Below are 22,639 nucleotides of genomic sequence, written 5' to 3' on the forward strand. Positions count from 1 at the left end.
GAAGTGGTGTGCCGAGTCTTCATTTATTCACTCTAATTTAAGGTTTTGCGTGCCAGTCATACATGTTAACGTTTTTAGAAGGTCTCTTTCTATAAGTCTATAATATATAACTAAACTATTGTTGTATGTAAAGTAAATAAGGTTTTTAAAATGTTTAAGAAGCTTCATTTAAAATTAAATTAAAATGCAGAGCTCCCCGGACTGGTGGCCAGGACCCGGGCAGTGTGAGTGCCACTGAAAATCAGCTCGCGTGCCACCTTCGGCAAACGTACCATAGGTTGCCTACCCCTGGACTAGAACAATGTTGTTTGCATTTGAAACACTACAGGGTAACAGTTAAATAAAATGTTCTCATTTAATTTTTATATTTAAATCAAAAAAGTGTTTTGATACATATAAGGGCCCCCTTCCTTCCCTGCCCCCCTTTCAAAAAAAAAAAAGATAAAATTTAGGTTTAAAATTTACTGTGTCTTTTCAAACAGTTTATATTTTGGAAGAAACTTTGCAATCAAGTGACCAAATAGCCACAATTCCTTGGCACCAATAAAAAACAGATAATTTCCCCTCAAACTCTGTCTACATAATTTGTTTATGATATCTCAAATGGAAAATAAATGTACTGAGTTATGAAATAATTTAGCTCCATTACCATTAAATTCCTGCAGCAAAGAGTGTTGCAGGTAGGAAGGCAATATAGCATTGTTTTGGGGTATTTTTGTAATACTATTCACTCTGCTGTATTTGTTGTGCTGGTACTATCAGCTAACTTTTCAGCCATTTGTTAAAACGTTAAAACGGGAGTGAAAGGTGTCAAAGTATTGGAGAACATATAGAATGGAATATATATATATATATATATATATATATATATATATATATATATATATATATATATATATATATATATATATATATATATATATATATATATATATATATATATACTCAAGATAGCCTAACATTCTTTCCAAATAACGCATTCGATACCAGGTAATGCAATGACTCAACTGTATAAACAGATGGAATAACTATTATGCAGCCAGTGATTCAGCTAACGTACAGCCCTGGAAATTAGAACTTGTTTTAATGAGAGAAGGAATGCCAAACAGGAGATAGGATTTATTCCTTTCTCTTTTTGGGAAATGCCTTGAGGTCTTTACTTTTTCTCTGAACAGAGATGGGTAAATGAAACCACTGTGTGATATCTCATCCAAAGAATTACATCTTGATCAGTGTGCAGAATTCCCTTTGAGACGTACTGCACTGCAGTGCCAGCATTTGATATGAGCCCAAAGCCTGCTGTGGAACATGATCTCTTAACATTTTTGCCTAGAGGGAATGTTATCAACTGAGTTATACTGTATTCATGGACTTAATATCTACTTAGACTCAGTTAAATCATTAATATTAACTTAAATAGATTATTATTAGTATTAACATGAGTCCCACATCTATTGTACAATGAGTCCCACAAGTTTTTTTCACTACTGTTACTATGCCATGTAAAACTCTAGTAGACTATATGAATGTTCAGCATACATGGACAGACATACAAGGGCTGCTTTTCTGGATGCACTCCAAATAGCCATAGGACATCAAAATTGTTAACATAGTTCTCTTATTATTTAACTGTTTTTTTCCCATTAGTAACAAAAGAGAGCAGCAGTTGAACCCTTCCTTTGTTAAAGCTCAGCACTTAAAGAAACTGACATCATTGTAATGGAAACCTGTGCGAAACACTATTATGCCAATGTTATGCCAACCTGATCATTGGAACTAAAGTTTTATTCAGTATAATGTTATGCACATTAGTGATTTCCACATACACAGTAACCCATCCCAACACCACTTTAAAAACATAGCTTTTAATGCTTAAATATCAAAAAGCTTCAAAGTACATAATAAAGACTATTGTCAAATGAAATGTTTCCTTTTTTCTGTTTGAATATGTTAGGTACAAAACTTACATCAATATGATACTATGCATACAGTTTTAACAATCAGAACTTAGGAATTGCAAAAGTTAAGGATGTCACAGTAACCTTAACAGGTGTACTGTGTATATACAGGATCCTGTTTTGCCCTCAGATACAACTGTACAAGTCCTATTTCAGAAAATTGTAGTTGTATGTATATCTTTGAGAACAGAATTGGGCTTGTTGTCTATTAAGGCTACCTTTAATAACTTGAGTCCTGAGCCTGCAAACACTTATGCAGATGCCTGACTTTACAATCATGAGGAGTCTCATTAAAATCCTTAGGGTTGCTCATGGTAGTAAAATTAAGCATATGCATAAGTGTTTACAGTACTGGGGCTTAAGTTATTAAAGGTAGCCTTAATAGATAATAAGCGCAATTCTGTTCTCAGAACTACACATACAGTTTGTACTCAATATGTGCAGTATGAAAAAAAGTTAAAATTAGTATGAGAACCTTGGTATTTAATTACTTGTAACTGCAAGACTTTAGTATTGCCAGTCATTTTAAGCTTTTTACAAATTGTAATTGCAAGCATTAAACACTGTGACAGCTAGGACAATATCCTGGGCAAACCTTATTGAATTAAATTAAACCTTATCAAATTAAGTTTAAGTATTTTAAAAATTCATTGGATTAAAAATGCAAAAGTTTATGCACTCTTAAGGGATTGTATGTATTTCTGTGGGGGGAAGGGGACCACAGCCCTCCAGGAACTAAGAACAGTGGGAGTTCGGGGGTGGGGTGGGGGGACGTGATTGGGCAAATTAACTCATTTTGTAACACCTTCAGAGAGCTACCACCACCTGGAGAGAGACTTGCCTATACTAGTTCAAACTGAATTATCCAGGGAATTGTCCAACAAAGAAAAGATTTTTGGTTAAATAGCCTGAGCTAAAGTGACTCAAGTGCTTCATTCTGATCCAGCAAACGGACAGACCTCTGCTCCAAGTGAGGCCCCAATCCTTAGGGAAGGGTCAAGTGGGGCCCCAATCCTTAGGGAAGGGTTGGAAAGTCTTTGGTCCACTGAGGCCCTTTTAGATATGGGAGCAAGTTCTGAGAGAAAACTATTATGAACTGGAGGGGTTTGAAGGACTAATCACCAGTCAGAGCCTTGTTGGGGCAGGGTGATCTCTGGTAAGCTTACTAGCATGAGTGTAGGTTCTTTTATTGTTTTTAATATGATTTGACTGTAGTGCTTTTAGCCTAAGAATAAAAGTGCTTGCTTAGAAAGAGCTGTGTGGTAACTTATAACTGTGGGTAATTACACTGTCTACTGTCTCTGAGCAGAGCAGCAAAGCAGGCCTGCCAAGGCAGTCTATCTTTTGGGGTATAACACAGTGGAGGCAGGCAACTGTTCAGCCTGGAAATACCCCAGTCAGAAGGGAGAGAGACACAGGTCTCTACCCAAGAGAATTGGCAACTGCGGAGCCTGGAGCTGAGAGCCTAGAATGGGTTCCCTTGCTGGACCAAGGAGGGGGAATACAGGTGCAGTTGCCCTGAACTGTGACAACCATTTTATTCAAAAAAGTTTTTGTATTCACTTTGTATGTTTTCTAAGTCAAAAAAGGAGATTTGCACATCAATATCACCATTGGTTTATATTATGTACTCTCACAGCTATGGAACTCTACAGAGTGCAAGAGCACTCCACCGTGGCTCTCCTCTACCCTTTGTTATATCGTTCCCCCTGTCCTGGACTCTTTGTGGTGTTGGGAAGGGGGAGCACATGATTGTTTGGCAGCTAGGTGTGGAGAGAGAAAAGAATGCATATTCTTTCCTCTAATTCATTTTCTACGTTTTTCTTTTTCCTTGTTTTCTCCTTTCACTGTTGCCAACCCTTGAAATGTTAATGCAAGTCTCTTGATATTTTGGTGGTTTTCTTAAAGCTTTATCTTGTGGAGTCAGCTTTCATTTTAAAAAGAGGAAGTTTCTAGCCCCACTGGTTGCAGAGTAAAGCTTGCCGTGAACCCTAAAGGCTCAAAAGCCAGAAGGCAAATAAAAAATACAAAATGTATTATTATTATTATTAAAATCTTATGATTTTTCAGACAATATTATGAGTGTTGTCACCTGATTTTTGAAAACTTGGGGTTGGCAATACTCATTTCCCCCTTACTGTTTCTGCCAGACTTATTCTTTATCACATTCATAGTCTCTAACTCCACATGGATCTGAATGTACAGAGAAGTGGCAAGAGAGGGAGTTCACTTGGGGTATTGTCTACACTACACCACACTTGCACAGCAATGGTGCTGTAATGTAGACACTTCCTACACCAGAAGAAGGGGTCTTTCCTTGATGTAGTTCATCCACGTCTCCGAGAGGCGGTAGCTAGGTCAATGGAAGAATTCTTCCGTTGACCTAGCTGCGTCTACAGTGGGGGTTAGGTTGACCTATGTTGCACAGGATATGAAGTTTTTCACAGCCCTGAGCAATGTAGTTAGGGCTACCTAAGTTTTTGGTGTAGACCAGGCCTTGTAGGCCTCCTCAGGCAAGAAGGCAGCTAAAATGACAATATGTGACTGGCTAGGTGGTGATGGTAGGTGTAGGGTGACCAGATTCCAGAGAGAAAAACTGCAGGTGGGGACAGAGCAGGGTTTTGATAGATGGGGAGAAGTGGGGTCATGCTTAGGGGATATGGGACAGGCCTGTGTATTGCATAGACACTCAGCTAGCCTGCTGCCAATTTCACCAGCTCAGCTGGCCAAGGCTCGTCCCTTGGCCTGGCTCTGCAGAAGGCTATGGCAGAGTGCAGCAGTGCCCATTTGTGTAACACCAACAGGCTCTGCCATTCCCAGGCTGCTGCTCCCCCTCGCCCCCTGCCTTTATTTTATTTGCATCCCTGACCGTGGGCAGCGAGGCCCTGGCGATGGGCTGGCTACATGGGGGGCAAGCACAGGGCCTTGCGCAGCGAGGGGGGGGGGGAAGGGGACAGGGGAGCGACTGGGACACAAGCCACACACACAAGGGGGCCTGGGGGCACCACACCTGCCAGGGACTGGAGGGAGGGGCGCCCTAGCAGCAGGGGCATTTGAGAGCCTGGGGGCAGCAAAGTAGGGGCGCCAAATGCCAGGCCTCCCTCGCCAGCTCAGGGCAGAACCATAGGGGACAACAGCTGTAGCAGGCGCTGATGCAGCTGCCTGAGAAGGCGGCTCCTCCGCCCCCGCCCCGCTTCACTTGGTATCTCCGTCCCCCCTCCCCCCGCCCTTGGGAATTGGTTTCACCTCCCTCTCACCCCGACAACACAGAAGAGGCGGGGAAGGGGGCGTAGCAGAGACTGCGCTCGCCCCGCCCCCTTATGAGTATTCATTACGGACGTGTGGCGGCACGCCGGCGTGAGGAGGAGCCGTACGGCTCGCCCAGCCCACTCGCTCCGGCGAGCGTAGTGGTGGGCGTGCCCTGCGCCGGCGCTCGCCCCGCCCCCTTGGTGAATATTGATGAGGCGTGATGCGCAGCGTGCTGTCGTATAGTGTGGCGCCGACAGCGATTGGCCGGGTGCGTGTGTGCGCGGTGACGCGTGTCGCGGCGGTGCGGGTCCCGATTGCTGCAGCCGCTTGTCAGTGTGACGAAGATTGGCACCCAGGTAAGCGCTGTCACTCAAACCCGCTCCCAGCCATCCATCCATCACGGCGCGCCCGCCGCCGCTGGGCGGCCGGGCCCAGACACACAAGCAGACCGGGGATGGCGGGGGGAGCGAGAGCCCGCCACACGGAGCAGCGGGGAGGGGGGCACCCGCGCTATATCCAACCTGGGAGGGGGGGTGGATAGGGGCGGCGGCGGACAGGCGCGGGGAGGGGAGGGGGGAGCGAGGAAATTTCTGGAACAGCTGCCGACTAACCGTTGCCTTTGTGGAAGCGCGAGGGAGGCGGCGCGCGCGCGCGCGCCGAGGAGGGAGAGGGAGGCGGCGCGAGGGAAGGGGACGGGGAACAGCTGTTTGTGCCGCGAGGGCGACGGGAGGGGGGGATATTTAAAGGGCCTTTGCAAAGATTCCGATGGCGCGGGGTTTCGGGCGGGGGAGCTGCTGCCGGGCTTTGGGGCGGGGGCACTGCTCTTCCCCCCCCCCCCCCCCCCGCAGGCTGGGAGGTGGGGCGGTCGCTGCCGCTGTGGCCTAGCCTGGCCCGTGGCAGTCCCTGGGTGAGAGAAAAGAGCAGCTGCCTGCGTCTCTGCTCGCCGCCTGCCCGGGCACACGCGCCTCCGCGTGGTGTTAAACCCTCGGCCACGTCCCCGCCGAGCCCTGACCTCCCCGCCGGGCCGGGGTGTGAGCCGCCTGCCGCGGGCAGCGCCATGCTGCTGCCGGGCACCGTTTGCCGATAGCCCAGGTTATTGTTGGGCACTGAGAGTTTGAGTTACAGTTTTTCAAGCCAGGAGAGCCCAGGAGATCATCTAGTCTGTGGCCCCGGCCGCCATCAGCACCACGCTGCTTCACCACTGTACAGGCTAGAAAAGCTGACCTGGGTTCCTGCCCCAAGGAGCCTACAGTCTAAACCCCTGAGCTTGACACCAATAGACCTGGCTTGCAGGAATGGGTTATTAGGCCCCCACATAAACAACAAAGATACCCACTGTATAGTTCACAGCCCTCCTCAAATCCCATCTTGAATTCCCCATTTTCCTTGACTCCCACAAGAAATCAGCCAGTTAATGAATAGTGGTCTGGCAGCATGATGCCTTTGAAATGACTCAGAAATTACAAGTTGTGCTCATAGCTAAGCTAGGCAGTGGCTGGTCTTATTAGCTCTGCTAAACTGACCTGCTACGTTATAGTTGTTGCAGCTTGTTTCAGTTTATATTATAAGCAATTTGAGGCATGGAGCATGACTTCCTACATGTTTGCACAGCACCTAGAACAATTTGGCCCCAAAACTTGACTGGGGCCTTTGGCCACTGTTGTACTACATATACATAGTAATAATATCGGTACCCCATTTTATCTATCCTGAAATATTTCCTCAATTAGCCACGCATCCTGAGTCTATGGAAATGTGTGTCCTATGTACCAGTAGATATCACCCAGAGCTCACCAATTAAAACTTCACTGGTTAACATTTATACTATGTGTTTCTCTGCATGTCATGCTTTATTTATATTTTTTAAGGTTATTTTTCATCTGTACAATGGTGTCCCAGCAGCTAATATTTCCAACACTCTTGGAGATGCTATTGCTGTTTTTGGCTTTGTATGCATCTTTCAATTAATGTCCTCTTTTTGTCCCAGTCATTTACAGAAATGTAGCTGATGTGTGGTTTCAGGGGGGAAAGTGAGGTCCAGGTTTATTTTGATAGCCTTATGAATTAGGAATGTTGTGCTACATAATAAACTATTTTTCCCACATAGAGCAATCCAGGCAAAACTTATTTTTTAATTTTTTTCCCTTGACCCTACTTGGACTCTGATGTCTGTTCCTTTAAATATCTTACTGGAGTAGAGAGCATGAAACACATTTTGGCTTAGTTTGTAGACTTCTTTGGAGAACTTGGAAATCACAGAGGGTTTTTTTCTTTTTTGAAGGTCAATTTACTTTATTATGAAAGGCTCATCTAATTTAAAATGTCCTATTTAAAACTTTATTTTTTTAAAAAGCTTTCTTGTACACAGTTATCACTGCTTGCTTATTCTAAAGTCCATGATCTTGCTCTCATTTCCAATGTTTGGTCTATACTCAGTTTTTGTACTGGTATACCTAATTCAGTTACGGGTTTTGTTTTGTTTTAACTTGAAGGAGTTATATTAGTTGGACCCCTAGTTATACGGGATTGGAAATAAACAATACCTATATGAGAATAGCTATATTAATATAAAGCACCTTTGTACTGGCATAACTGGGTCCACATAGGGGTGTTGTACCTCTTTAACTATACATGTATAGTCAAAGTGATACAATTTGTGTGTGTGTGTCTGTGTGTGTGTGTACAAGCCCTAAAATGTATTTCAAGAATGTTAATTGTGTATACAGGATACTTTAATCTCTCAGATTATATTGCAGGCCAGAAAACTAATGACTGCTGGAGCATCAGAAATTTCCTGATCCAAACCCACAATCTCCAGGGTAGCAGATAATAAAAATATATTGTGGACACATTTTCTTAATACCTCTGCCAAAAATTGCAAAAAATGTGTATATTTATAAATTAGTAAGTACAAAAAGTTATAATGAACTGTCTTAAATTATTGAAAATATCTGAGAAATGAGACAAATAACAAATCACATTTATTTGGTGATATAGAACAGTGTGTCTTTTGAGTTTCTTTGTTTTTACTATAGCTTAGTATTTAGTGCTTCTTTATTTTTTGTTACAAAATTAGTGCTTCTTTATTTTTTGTTACAATGAGAATAATTTCAATGCTCAGTTTGTGTTCCAAACATATCTTCAGTTTAGTCTGTCACCATGAATACTTTCAATTTTAGATAGTCCCCTGCCCTGATTTATAATAAAGGACACAAATGTCAACGTCAAAATGTAAACTTTATGACAAGTTCTTAATTTAGTAAATCACTTAAGGACATACTTTAAGCATGTGAATAGTTTCATTGACTTCACTGGCAGTGTGGTGTAGAGGATATAGCACTAGAGTGGAACTCAGGAGAGCTGCAGTTCTATTTCTGGTTCTATCACTGACCTGTTGAGTGACTTTGGGCAAGCCACTTCGCCTGTTTCTCCATTTGTAAAGTGGGGTTAATTATACCTGCTGCCTTTCATCTGTGAAATAGATATTTATTTATTACTCACTTGCTTTAAGTGCTCTGCTGAACTAGAACAGTATTTAGTTACCATTTGCTGTATGCTTTATGGAAGTTTAAGAACTCTGTGTGGTGTGTTACAATGGAAATTGTGATACACACTTGGAAAGTCCAATTTGGCATACAGGTTGTTGGCTTACATTCATTTTCTTTATAGTAAAAGGCTTAACTTTTAGATTTTTGTTGTTTGTATTATTGTCCATGTCAAATATAGTTATAGAGGCCTGGGTACTCCTTTGAGGCATTCGTTATTTGTGATCTCACACTTCACGATCATGGAAGTGATTCTGATGTCATAAGCATGGAGCATTGGTAGCCCAGAATGAAAGTGGGGGAGGGGAGAAAATACAAGGCAACCTTCATCTGACCATGTCAAATTTTAGCTAAATAAGCCTCAAAACAATCCTGCGCGGTAAGTAAATAGTAATAACTTAGTTTCTTCCTCTGTAGAATGGTGATAATGAGGCTACGTCTATACTAGAGACCTTACAGCAGCACAGCTGTATTGAGGCAGCTGCGTCGGTATACGGTCTCCCATGTAGCTGCTTTATGCTGACAGGAGAGAGTTCTTCTGTTGGCATAATTAAATCATCCCCAACAAGTGGCAGTAGCTATGTCAGCAGGAGAGCATCTCCTGCCGACATAGTGCTGTGCACACTGGTGCTTCTGTCGGGGTAACTTATGTTGGTTAGGATGTGTTTGTTTTTTTCCCCCCACATCCCTGACTGACAAAAGTGCTAATGAAGACATAACTTGAGGTAAGTGACATGTCCAAGGTCGCCCTGTGTTAGAACTGGAAATAAAACCTACATCTTCTGCTTTGCATACATGTGTTCTTCCTCCTTGCATGTACAGAACAAGTTTGTGGACCACTTGTTTGATATGATAAATATGTGATCTAGGATAGAGTAGTTGTTGGTTATTCTAAGTATTCATTTCAGTTCCAAGTGGCAAAGTACAATCAAAAATCTAATTTAAATAACCCTGGACTTCGCTGGGTACTGTATGGGAAGGAGGGAGGGAAGGGTTTTCAAGTTGAGAGTTTAGCTAGGTCTCAGATTGTTGTTTCTTGAGACAGTCTTTCTTGTTCTCTTACAATCTGTGTGTCAGTTCTGTGTTATAATAGAAAGAGTATGTCAACAACTTAGTATTAGTACATAATTTAAAGCAGTGATACTCCGACCTCAGTGGTTCAGGAGCCATAGTAGCGATCAACATTACTCAAAGAGCCACAGTAGTGTGAATTCATTGTTTCATTTTCTATACATATAGAATTATTTTCACAGCAAAATGACTGACCAGGTATTATTATTTTATCAACTACAATTGTTTAATAACCTAGTAAAAGCATTCTGATTGGTTAATAATTAAATCATACTGTTTTAATATCATGTGCTGCAAAGAGCCTCAGGAGACGCATTAAGAAGCCACTTGTGGCTCCCGAGCCTTAATCTCAGTATCACTGATTTAAAGAGTGAATTTTCTAAACAATTTATAAAAAACCCAACTCTTAAAATTCAATGGTGTGCATCAGCAGTAATAAGCCGTGTTTAAATTAATGTATTATTTTGTGCTGCTGTATTAAAAAACAAAAAACCCTTGCTATTCCTCATTTGTCTCTTACTGGTGAAGCTTTTAGTAAAGACTCAACTGATAACTGAGTAAAATACTTCATCAAAAATATGTAATAGTTGGGTCTACATTCCAGGCTTTGTAAAGCAGATCTTGACAACTGGGGATAGAATGACCAGTTTAAGAAATAGTCATATACTGCCCTTAGAGTGGCATTCTCTGTCTCTGTCTGGTGGAACTCCCCATCTTCTGCAGTTCCTACTGCTGATAATAAAAGGGATATGGTGATTTACTTCTAGTGGAATAAAATAAAAATGAATTACACTGCCAGCAGGTTAAACCTGTATTTGTGGGCTTTCAGGATAATTTCTCTGCCCTTTTTGAGGATATGGTGAGTTTTGGGGGTAGTCACAGTGGGCTAGGCCCTCTCCGCTTACTTACTTTAGAGTTAAAAACAATGGACTAAAGAGTAGGGAAAACAGTAATACAGGCTTAGTTTTTGTTCTCTCAAATATATGTCCTATATAAGAAACATGGGGGATTCTGAAACAGGAGTTGGAACTTAAGTACATAATATGTGTGTGTATAGAATATAGAGGAGTGAGAACTTATGTTTCCAGGTCAGTCAGTTCATAACCACTAAATTCATATACACCTCTACCCCGATATAACGCGACCCGATATAACATGAATTCGGATATAACGCAGTAAAGCAGTGCTTCTGGGGGGCGGGGCTGTGCACTCCGGTGGATCAAAGCAAGTTCGATATAACACGGTTTCACGTATAACATGGTAAGATTTTTTGTCTCCCAAGGACAGCGTTATATCGAGGTAGAGGTGTATATTCTAAGTGATGAAGGTAGCAGTGCCTATAGTAAGGTTGCCTGACACTCTCCATTATAAAATCCTGTTTTCAGTTGCTTTTAACTTCGGCAAACGTAAACCATTTGGGCTGTCTTAAACTGAATTATTTTGGAAAGTTTCAGCTAAAACAGTTCAAAGATTTCTGAGAATGAGGTTAGGGAAAAATACATTTTGCCAATTAAAAAACAAAATCTTACAGCCTTTGTTTTGAGGGACATGGATGCAGAGACTTGAAATTTGATAGGGTGATTGCATTTGTGCCAGGATTATATTTTTGGCTGCCCTTGTGAAAACTTGCCCACATTTATTTGAGTTATAAGCCTCTGGAAAACGTTTACATGTGATTAGCAGTTTGTTAGAGTTTGGCAGCTAAATTCCATGAAGATTCCATCTGCACTGAGCATGCAGCATCCCAGGGCTATAGGGGCTGAGCAGGACCTTCCCTGTAATTGCTTCTCCCAGTTACTAAGGGCTGGTCTACACTGGGGGGGGAGGGGGGGTGGTCGATGTAAGATACGCAACTTCAGCTATGGGAATAGCGTAGCTGAAGTCGACGTATCTTATTTCGACTTACCTCGGGTCCTCACGGCGCGGGATCGACAGCCGCGGCTCCCCCGTCGACTCCGCTACCGCCGCTCGCCCTGGTGGAGTTCCAGAATCGACAGGAGCGCGTTCAGGGATAGATATATTGCGTCTAGACGAGACGTGATACATCGATCCCCGATAGATCAATTACTACCTGCTGATTCGGTGGGTAGTCTGGACGTACCCCAATACTACTGTGGTGCAAGGCACAGGAACTGAGTATCTCTCCTGTCAGTGTTCCTCCTACTGGTGCTCAGACTGCAAAAAGAGCAAGGAGGAAGCAGCCTGAGTGAAATGCAGAAGGGTAAAAAGCAGAAGGGTTGGTAATGAGGATAAGAACCTGGTGTGGAAGGGGAACAGGAGTCAGGAGAGGGCAACAGGGGCAAGATTCAATAGGACAAAAGAGGGGGAAAGGAATGGGGGGGATAGGAACTAATGGGAACAGAGGGAATAAGGGAGCGGGACAGGAGTTGGGTGTGGAGGCATCAGGGGAGGGATGGGCCAAGAGCTGTGGATGGGAGCAGAAGGGGATAGGGAGAGGCTAGGGGGAACAAGAGCAGAAGATGCTCTAACCATTACAGCACATTGGAATTAAACCCATTATTCTTGATTCAACATTCCTTTGCTAGCTACAAAATAGTTGTGAAAGCCACTGCCAGAATTTGTCTAATCTCCCTCTAGTAGCAGGTCCACATAGTTTTCTACTGCTGCTGGTTACTCCATTATCTCGTGGAGGAGGACTGTGCTGTGGATATAACCATCCCAAACCTACTGGACTTCTGACTTATTCAGTGCACACAAGGACTGTGCTCTAGAGAAGCATCTGGGTTTTGTAGTGAATGAGGCTATGGTCTTTAGGACCCTTGCTTCATTTGTTGCAGAAGTTGGAAGGTGTGCTGTGAATAAGGCAGGGGACTGCAGGACAAGCAAATGGTGGTTTTGTGGTTAAGACAATTGAATGCTTCACTAGAGAATTGGATTCTATCCCTGCCTCTGGAACATAGTTCCTCTGTGATTCTGGAAGTTACTAAACCCAACATTTTCACAGTTAGATGCTTATTGTGTATGCTTTGTTTTCTGGGTGCCCAACAAGAGACATCTTGGGCCAAATTTGCAGAAGTGTGAAGCACTCATGATTACAAGTGATGACAATGGTAGCTCCAGTCTGAGTTTATTCATTGCTATACAATACTAAGTACTTTGAAAAACCAGGTCTTGGGCTTCTCAAGTTGGGCACCCAGAATTAGTAGACACTTCTGACATTTTTGTCATGGGTCTCTGTCCCTTAGTTCCTCATGTCTAAAATGAGGATAATATCTAATCTCACAGGGATATTGTGAAGATAAATTCATTAATGTTTGTAAAGAACTAAGGTATTACATTGAGAGCACCACAGAAAAACCTTTAAGAAATTAATAATTCTTTATTCTGTGCTGCTTTGGATGAAGTGCAGTAGATAGTGTATGGGCCACACTGAATTATGAGGCTAAAATAAAATATTGAATAACTACCCATTCAGAAAGCAGCATATGTTAGTCCCATATGAACCTAATTTGGCTAATTGGAGGCCAAGTGAAGCTGCTAAAGCCAGTGGGAATAGGGGACTGTGATGAGCATCCCAAGGTTCACTGGCAGGAGGCCACAAGCTTTCTAAGGTTCATGGCATAAGGAAGCCGGCATGAGCAGGTGAGGGAAAATTCATTTACCAGGAAACCCTAAATGGGTCCTGGAGACTAGTGAGGCACCTATGACCGAGATCCCCTTCATGGGGCCTTGAGAGCAAAAGGAGGGATAAGGAGATTTTTCCTCCCCCTACTCCACTTCTGAACTTCAGGTCTCCTTCCAGTCCACTTTATTCCTCACCACCATTCCTGCAGAATTTAGGAGGACAGCCCAAGTCCTGTGTACAGTAGGAAGCTGAGAGGAAGGGAACTGTTGTGTTCTGCAGGAAAGGATCCCTGATTCTGAGTACCCTTGTAGAGTTACAGGACTTCTCTTCACCAGATGGGCGTGGGGACACTGGTTATTTGGAGACTTTGCAGCCAGCAGCCCCAGCTAGCATTCACTCCAGACCTCCAGGAGACCTTCCAATTTTTGGACCCACTTCAGTTCATAGGAAAAAGGAGCCTTCCTAAGGTTTCTTTTTTAAAAAAAAAATAGAACCTTTAAGGTGAAATGGAGATTGCAGGCATATATATTTGGGTTAAGTGAATGTTACCTCAAGAATGCTAGTGTAAAAACAAAAAAAGGAAATGCAGAGTTAGGTTGCGCTTCTTAAATGAGGCATCCTAACTTGTTTAATTCTGCCTTCATAGTGATGCATTTAGAAAATTAAAAACTTGTACTTCCTTATCCATCCATACTAAAGCTTCATTTTAACAGTGACCATAAAAACAAGGTTCATTTAATCATACAATGGTTGTGCCACTTCACAACATTGTTAGTCATAAGTAGCACATATAAAATAATTTTACAAATTCCTGGTTTGACAAACTGTATATTGAAGGCAGTCTTTACTCACTCATCATTAAGGACCTAATCCCGTCAAATGCTGAGGGCACATAACATTTCATGTGAAATGCACAGTACCTTATAGGCTCAGTCTCTATGATGGCATGTGGCCAAGTGTCACTAGACACAAAATGATCCATATGCAGATTTAGCATGCCCAGATTATTACATTAGATTACTTACAAGAAAAAAGCAAAGATTAATGTAGTAACAAAGTAACAGTGGAGATGTCTCTATGAAACATAAATCCAGTGTTATGTAATGCATATCTTTAACACTCCACATGCAAAGAAATAATGAAAATAAGCTTTTGTCTCCTCATGGGCAGAGTTTGGGTGCCTTGTTTGAGAAACTTAACATTTCCAACATTGATTTCCAACTTAACATTCTTGAAAGATAAGATGCACTCAAACCTTAACTTTGCCTTACACTCTTTTTCATGTCTGTGTGGGGTAGTGGCTTGATTGGATCCCAAAGCAGTCAAGGGAAAAGTTATATAAAATCAAATTTTCCTCTTACTGTAATGGAAAATCATACCAGTGACTTTATTAGGGCTTGTCTACATGGGGCAATTGACTAGAATAGCTATAGCGAGATAACTGTTCCACTATAGCAGAATAATTACTCTGCTATAGCTATGCTGTTATAACTCCCCTGTGTGGGCATACTATTATGGAATAAAAGTGACACTCTGGAATAGAATGGCCATGCTGCAAAGTCACTCCAGCATAGCTATAGTGGAATCGTTATTCCGCTCTAGATATGCTAGTCAATTTCCCTGTGTAGACAAGCTCTTTTTGCAAGCTGATGCTCTGGGAATCCCATAGACACATATGAATATCCTTCAAACAAACAAAGATTACAATATTTTTAGCTATCCTGTAAACAACAAACACAGAACAACTGTAGTATATGCTCAGTAGTGTTTAGGTAAGTCAGAGACAAGTAATCACTGCAACCGCAGTGGAATGAGTGAGTCCCTGTGACACAGTACACTCTTGTACACTATGTTGCTGTATTATTGCATTAGTAAGTTCATTGATCTAAACAATATCTTTAATGTATGCATCTGTTAAGGTGTGCACAGGTCTTCGTGTTTTTAATAGATGAAGTAGGCATTGAGAGAATGAGTGTGCAATGTAAATTCTTCAATTAAGATGCTAGGATATTATTTTGTGTGCTTTCTTTTATAAAATTGGGCCTCGGCTCAGGTTACCTTGTTTTGGTTTTTAGCACAAAACCTCAGTGGTGCTTTGCCTTTTTCAGGTGACAAAAGCAAACTGCCTTTGATTTTGACTTCCTAACCTATAGGGATATGCAGTATTTTACACTTGCCAAGTTACTGTACTCTCTCTGACCGTATCAAGCTAAAATAGTCTCCATTTTGGCTTTCATTGGTTCCGTGGCCATTGTGAACATCTAGTCTGACTGCCTGTATAGTATGCGCCTTAGAACTGAGGCCGCCTCCTCCCCCACAACATGCTGTAAAAACTCCACTGCCCACCACTGCCACAACAACTGTTTTTCTGCATATAAAAAACAGGGCCAGCATTAGGGGGTAGCAAGCAGGAGCCCCACAAAGCTAAATTGCTAAGGCTTGAACTGTGGGTGGCGAGGTTCAGGGCCCTAGGCTTCAGCCCCGCACGATGGGGCTTCGGCTTTCTGCCCTGGGCCCCAGAGAGTCTAACATTGACCCTGCTTGGCAGACCTCCTGAAATCTGCTCAGAGCCCCCCAAGGGGCCTCAGACCCCTGGCTGAGAACTGCTGTCTTAGAGTGCAGCTTTTAGAGAAAATCCAATCTTGTTTTAAAAATTGCCAGTGATAAAGGAGCCACCATGATGCTTGTAAATTGTTCCAATGGTAAATTACTGTCACTGTTTTTAAAAAAATGGTCTTATTTCCAGTCTGAATTTGTCTAGCTTCAACTTCTGGCTATTGGATTGTGTTATACTTTTCCCAACTAGATTGAAGAACCCATTATCACATATTTGTTCCCCTTATAGGTACTTCCAGACTAATCAAGTCACCCCTTAACCTTCTCTTTGTTAAGCAAAATAGATTGAGCTCCTTGAGTCTATCACTATACCACATACGGTATTTTCTAATCCTTTAATAATTCTCATGGTTCTCTGAACCCTTTCCAGTTTATCAACATCCTTTTTGAATTGTGGACACCAGAACTGGATACAATATTCCAGCAGCAGTCTCATCAGTGCCATATATGAGGTAAAATAACCTCTCTACTTCTGCTCAAGATTCCCCTGTTCATGCAGCTGAGGATCGCATTAATCCTTTTGGCCACAGTATCTCACTGGAAGCTCATGTTATGGTGATTATCCACCAGGATCCCCAGTTCTTTTTCAGAGTTGCTGCTTCTCAGGATAGAATCCCCCTCCTGTAAGTATGGCCTACATTCTTTGTTCCTAGTTGTATACATTTATATTTAGCTGTATTAAAATGCACATTGTTTGCTTGCGCCCAGTTTACCAAGGGATCCAGATCACTCTGTATCAGTGACCTGTCCTCTTCATTATTTATCACTCCTCTAATTTTTGTGTCATCTACAAACTTTATCAGTGGTGATTTTATTTTCTTCCAGATCACTGATAAAAGTGTTAAATAGCATAGGGCTAAAAAACAATCCCTGCAGGACCCCATGAGAAATACACCTACTTGTGACCTATCAGCTAGCCAGCTTTTAATCCATTTAATGTATGCCATGTTAATTTTATGTCATTCTAGTTTCTTAATCAAAATGTCATGTAATACCAAGACAAATGCATTACAGAATTCTAAGTACATGACTTCAACACACCTTTATCAACCAAACTCGTAGTATCATCAAAAAAAATACCACGTTAGTTTGACAGGATCTATTTTCCATAAATCCATGTTGATTTACATTGATTACCCTTCTTTAATTCTTTATTAATCAAGACCCATATCAGCTGATCCATTATGTTGCCCTGGATCAATGTCAGGCTGAGAGGTCTATAATTACATGGGTAATCCTGTTTACTATTTTAAAATATTGGAACAACATTAGCTTTCTTCCAGTATTCTGGAACTTCTTCAGTGTTCCAATACTTACTGAAAATCAACATTAACGGTCCAGTGAGCTCCTCAGCCAGTTCTTTTAAAACTCTTGGATACAAGTTACGTGGGCCTGCTGATTTAAGTGTCCAACTTCAGTAGCTGCTGTTTAACATCCTCCTGAGATACTAGTGGAATGGAAAGAATGTTATCATATGATATAACTACCTCATCTTTTTTTCCCCTATATACAGAACAAAAATATATATTGAACACCTCTGCCTTTTCTGCATTACTACTGATAAATCTACCATTTTCATCTAGTAATGGGCCAATACTATTGTTAGGATTCTTGTTGTTGCTAATACACTTTAAAAAACTCCATACTGTCCTTAACTCTTCCGGTCATAGATATCTTCTTGTATCCCTTTGCTTTCCTTATCAATATTATACTATGCATAGCTTCTGATTTATATTAACTACTGCCAACTTCTCCTTTTTTCCATTTTTATATAATATATATGTGTGTGTGTGCCTTCACTTCCTCTACCAGGTAGATTTTTTTTTTTTTTTTTAAACTAATATGGTATTCTTCCTCAGTTGTGAGATTTTGGGCATTTAGTATGGTGTTCTAAATGATTCCCAATTATCATTCACATTTTTCTGATTAAATTCCTCCTCCCACCTGACTTGGGTATAAGTGTGTTAAATTTTGTGAAATTAGCCCTTTTAAAGTACCACGTATATATATTACTGGTCTGGACTTTACATATTTAGTGTGCAAACAGAATAATCAAGTCATGATCACTTGTAGCTTAGCTACCATTAATTTTTAGTTCTGTGACCAGCTCCTTTTTATATGTTAAGATGAGGTCTTATATAGAGTTTCCCCCATGTTGGATGCAACACTTCTTGAATTAGGAAATTGTCATCTATACTATTTAGAAATCCAAGGATATTTTATTGCTGGCAGCATGAGACATCCAGAATATGTCACTCAAATTGAAGTCCTCCATGATCATGTAGCATTTCCCCCTATATATTATAGGTAAGTGTGTAAGGAGCTGGTCATCCTGTTCCCTAGTGTGTTTTGCTGGTCTGTAGTAGACACCAACTAATACCCCATCTTGTGCTTTATCTGTTAGGACATTGATCCATAAATATTCAGGATCATTTTATTCTAAGTTGTCAGTGATTCAGAAACAGGTAATGTTATTTTTGACATAGAGTGCCACTCCCTCTCCCCTTTTGCCCACTTTATCCTTTTTAAATAGGGTGTAACCATTGATTTTAACATTCTAATCACCACCAGGTTTCAGTAATAACAACCAGACTGAATTTATGCTAAAAAAATGAGCAATTCCTTTTATTACCAGGGTCCTAGCATTGGTGTTTAGGCAATTAAAGAATTTCTTCTCTTTATGTCCTTTGGTTCCATTAATTTTCTTCTCAACAGCTAAATCTGTTCTATATGAGTGCTCATACCTTCCCTCTTTTTACCCTCTTTAAATCTTGCCCTATTTCTAGGACTACATGAGGAATAAAATTAGTTTTAAAAAAATCTCAGCAATATTAGACTCAAACCCAGGCTTCACACTGTCCCAACCTATGGAGGCCCCATGATTTCCTGTGGCACTCCAGTCTCCTCTCCCCCCCACTCCCTTTATCTCCAAAAAGATCCTTAAGAGGACAGCACATGCAAACCTCCTCCAACCCTCCCTCCATCATTTTCTCATCTGATGTCTTCTGGAGGAAAACATAGTGGTCTGCTAATGCCTCAAGTATCTTCATGGGGAGGACTGCACAACGACAACCCCATGTGATTCCCTCCCATCCAGACTAACACAATTTCCTCCCACAGCATCCTTTCCCATCCAGTCTCCACACTTCAGTAGCACCCTTCCACCTAGGTCCTGTCCTCCTTAAGCACCTTTCTCTGCTTACACTTGGTGTCTTACATGAGGGAGGGTCAAGGGACTGTTTTTAATTCCTAGAGGATCAGTGTTAACCCTCCCCCATAGAGTAGAATACAATCCCTAGCCCACAACAATACATATAACATGTACCGATAACATTCATAAAGCTAATGTGTTGTACTTAAAGTACTGCACAGGATCTTTTCAGGGGGAAAAAGGCAAAACGCCACATTTATTAGTAATGCATGTATTAATTAACATTGTATCATATGCATAGTATATATATATAGTACACTCTCTCTCACTCTCTCTCTCACACACACACACACACACACGCACACTCCGTCTTGTTGTTGTTACCAGTTAGTTGCTCCCCTTAACTGCACTGGCCAGGTGAGTTAGATGGGGGAAGGGGTGGAGCCGGGCTTCTGCCGATCCGGATCGATGCTCCCATGTTGACAAGACGAGACCCGGGGTCCTCTGCAAGACACCTCACTTTTATAGCAGCTTCCCTCTCATGCAAATCTATACCAGATTCAAAATCTGTGTCTGTGTCCATTGGTCCTTTGTGCTGCTTTCTTCTGGGTGTTGTCCCAATGCTGCAAAGAGGGTGTTTCCAAAAGAAGGTGCTTGCTTCTAACCCCCGAGGCTGTCAATATGTCTGCTTGTCTGGCTCCCAGCCCCTCTCCAAAGGTTGAGGCTGTCTGGAGGTGCTGCCTTCCATGCCTTCCTCATTCACACCTCGTTCATTCAATAGGACAATTGATTAAGAGTGGTGTGTGGGGGGGAAAGATCTTGTTCTACTGCTAGCAAAAAGACATTTTTCTTCTATCTTATTCTCTCCTTAGGGGCTATAACATTATACCGAGGGCAATGCAAAGTTTCTACATGAGGCTTTGATACAAAGTTTCCATATACCAAGGCTCATCAATACAAGGTTTCTATATGAGGCTTTGATACAAAGTTTCATGAAAACAGAGGTCACACGTGGGTAGACCCACTACAAGGTTATATGAAGAGACACAATGTAAAGTCATATGAAAATTATCAGAGATTTATCTACAAATGTAGTAATCCCCAGATATACTGCCTGCAATTGCAGTACTGAGGCCACAGGATCTCTCTCCACAAACCCCGTTCACCCTAATGATATGATTTACCTGTAATGATGATTTCATTGTTAATTATTTATAGAGAACAGTGTAGAGTTGCAGAAAACAAGGGGTGTTCAGCTGCTTGGGGGAGGTGGGGCTTTGGTGGATAAGGGAGAAAGTACTATGAGCCACTGTGTCCTCATTATAGTTTATCCCAGGAATAAAAAACTGGCCCTTTGAGGTATTGGTTCTACACTGAACACAACTGAAGTTCTAGATCTCAAATCCAACCATTTCCAATTCAGTTTTCAAAATTTGGATTTGGCGTTTCTTTTTTCATTCTAGCTAAATTTTAGAAAAATTGCTTTATGATTAGAAATATGGAGTCTTGAATAAGTGAATACATAGTTTTATTTTAAATCACAACTGTGTATTAAAGAATCACTGCTTTTTAGCTGTTGTTTCACTGCTCGACCTCTCTATGGCATTAGCATCTTGACCATTCCCCTGAGATAGTTTTATTGACCATAAATTTTGCTCCTGGGTTAACTGTCATTTTTCAATAGTGTTTTCAGGAACCATATTTTCTGAGTACACTTTCATAATTTCTGCATCAGTTTTATGCTAGTTTTAAATGCTATTTTTAAAATGTCAAATCCAATTCAATATTAAGTGCTAATTTAAAGAAGGCTTTTTAAACTGCTGTGTAAACCTATAATACAACCTACTAGCTCTCTGCATATGGGATGAATAATTCTTAACATTACATTTTGCATATTTTTTCATGTATTATTTTGAGAGAGTACAATTAAGAAGGATATCAAAAAAGCTGATTAATAGTTCTTGACTCTGTGTTTGATTTGATATGGAAGAGCTTTCTTTAAGACAGTACACAGTTGTTCCGATTTGCCATCACTGGATTTATTTTGGAATTTGCCTTGTGTTGCCCAAGCAAATGGATGTTGATCCAGAGAGTAAAATACAAAGGTTCCACATACAGTGGAAAGAAGATCAGCAGTCACAATATTTGCTTTCTTTTGCAAGCACTAGCAAAAGCAACATTGGAGGTTGTAAGATGAGGGCAAGTCAACAATAAAGACTGGGCAGTTTATTCTTTTTTTAATATATCCTTCCCCCCCCCCCCCCCCCGCAAATAGAAATGGTAGAAAAAACATCTTACCTTTTTTTTTTTTTTTTTTTTTTTTTTTTTTTTTTTTTTATAACCCTTGTTTTTATTACTCTGTTTTCTGGGGGTGGGGGGGATTCATTTCCACCTGATAAGCTATTTACCAAATTATTATTTCCATCTGAATTTTTCCTTATTGATTCCTAGGTGTGTATCTGCTATCTTGTGCACCAATGAGCCTGGAATTCAATCTGCTGGAATAAGACAATGGCCTCTACGTCCAGTTGAAATAAAGGGGTGAGCAGCTTCCTTGCAGCTGGTACCATGTTAACTCCTCCTTTAACAGGCAGTGTGCAGATGGAGGCAAATTCCATTATATTTTCTTCGCTAGCCTGCCTTGGGCAGGAGAAATATATATATATATATATTTTTTTACTTTGCTGTGTATGAACACAAAAACATGGATGATTGTATAGAAAGTATTGGTACTACTACTACTGGTACTGCTACTAGTCATACTGGATCCGGTCAGTGGCCCACATTTATCTGTCTAACTGTTGCCAGTACTAAATGCTTCAGAGGAAGGTGTAGTTTAATAAACAAAAAATCCTATAAGGAATAATTATGCACTAATAATTCCATAGGAGAAGTTTCTTCTTGACCCCAGACAATTAATGGTTGGTTTATACCCTGAAAAATGAGGTTTTATATCTCTTATAACTATCTGCCGTATTTAGTCTTACTGCAGATGACATTGTTTATATCTGTTTCTTTATTGAATCCTACAAAGCTCTCTTTTAGCCATATCTTGCACCAATGAATCCCACAAAGTAGTTATGCCTTGAGTTAATATCATTGGGTGTCCACTTTCTTAGTTTATTATGAGAGTAAATAGGAAAACATGGTTGACCTGTATACCATTAAGCATTTTATATACCTGATTCAGCTCACCTGTTGATCTCCTGTCTAAACTACATAGACCGTCTTGTTCACACAAGGAAGTCTTTCCATGCCTCTAATCATCATTGTTGCTCTTCTTGAACCTTCTCTATTTCTGCTCTATCCTTTTTTAATTGAATTATATTTTTGCTGACTAGAATTGAGTGCAATATTACAAATGAGGATGTACAGCCAATTTATATAAAGACATTGTTTTTTCTTATATTATCCCTTTCTTAATAAAACTTAACATAATTTGTTTTTTACCACCACTGCATAA

The 22,639-nt window shown here is 41.0% G+C and overlaps 1 protein-coding gene across 4 annotated transcripts in view; it reads left to right on the forward strand.

The window, feature by feature from the left end:
• Positions 1-5,492: 5,492 nt before the first annotated feature.
• PKNOX1 (PBX/knotted 1 homeobox 1) overlaps positions 5,493-22,639 on the forward strand; it is a 64,396-nt gene continuing 47,249 nt past the window's right edge. For 2 of the 4 annotated variants that reach the window (XM_065399674.1, XM_065399906.1), the window contains exons 1-3: positions 5,502-5,563; positions 16,396-16,648; positions 21,628-21,717. The gene's annotated coding sequence lies outside the window, so the exon portion shown is untranslated. Of the gene's footprint in view, positions 5,564-16,395; positions 16,649-21,627; positions 21,718-21,740; positions 21,948-22,639 lie in introns of those variants that run through there. The other 2 variants (XM_065399754.1, XM_065399831.1) reach the window with 2 other exon arrangements.

The sequence above is a fragment of the Emys orbicularis genome, chromosome 1 (genome assembly GCF_028017835.1).
Source record: "Emys orbicularis isolate rEmyOrb1 chromosome 1, rEmyOrb1.hap1, whole genome shotgun sequence".
Classification (NCBI taxonomy): domain Eukaryota; kingdom Metazoa; phylum Chordata; order Testudines; family Emydidae; genus Emys; species Emys orbicularis.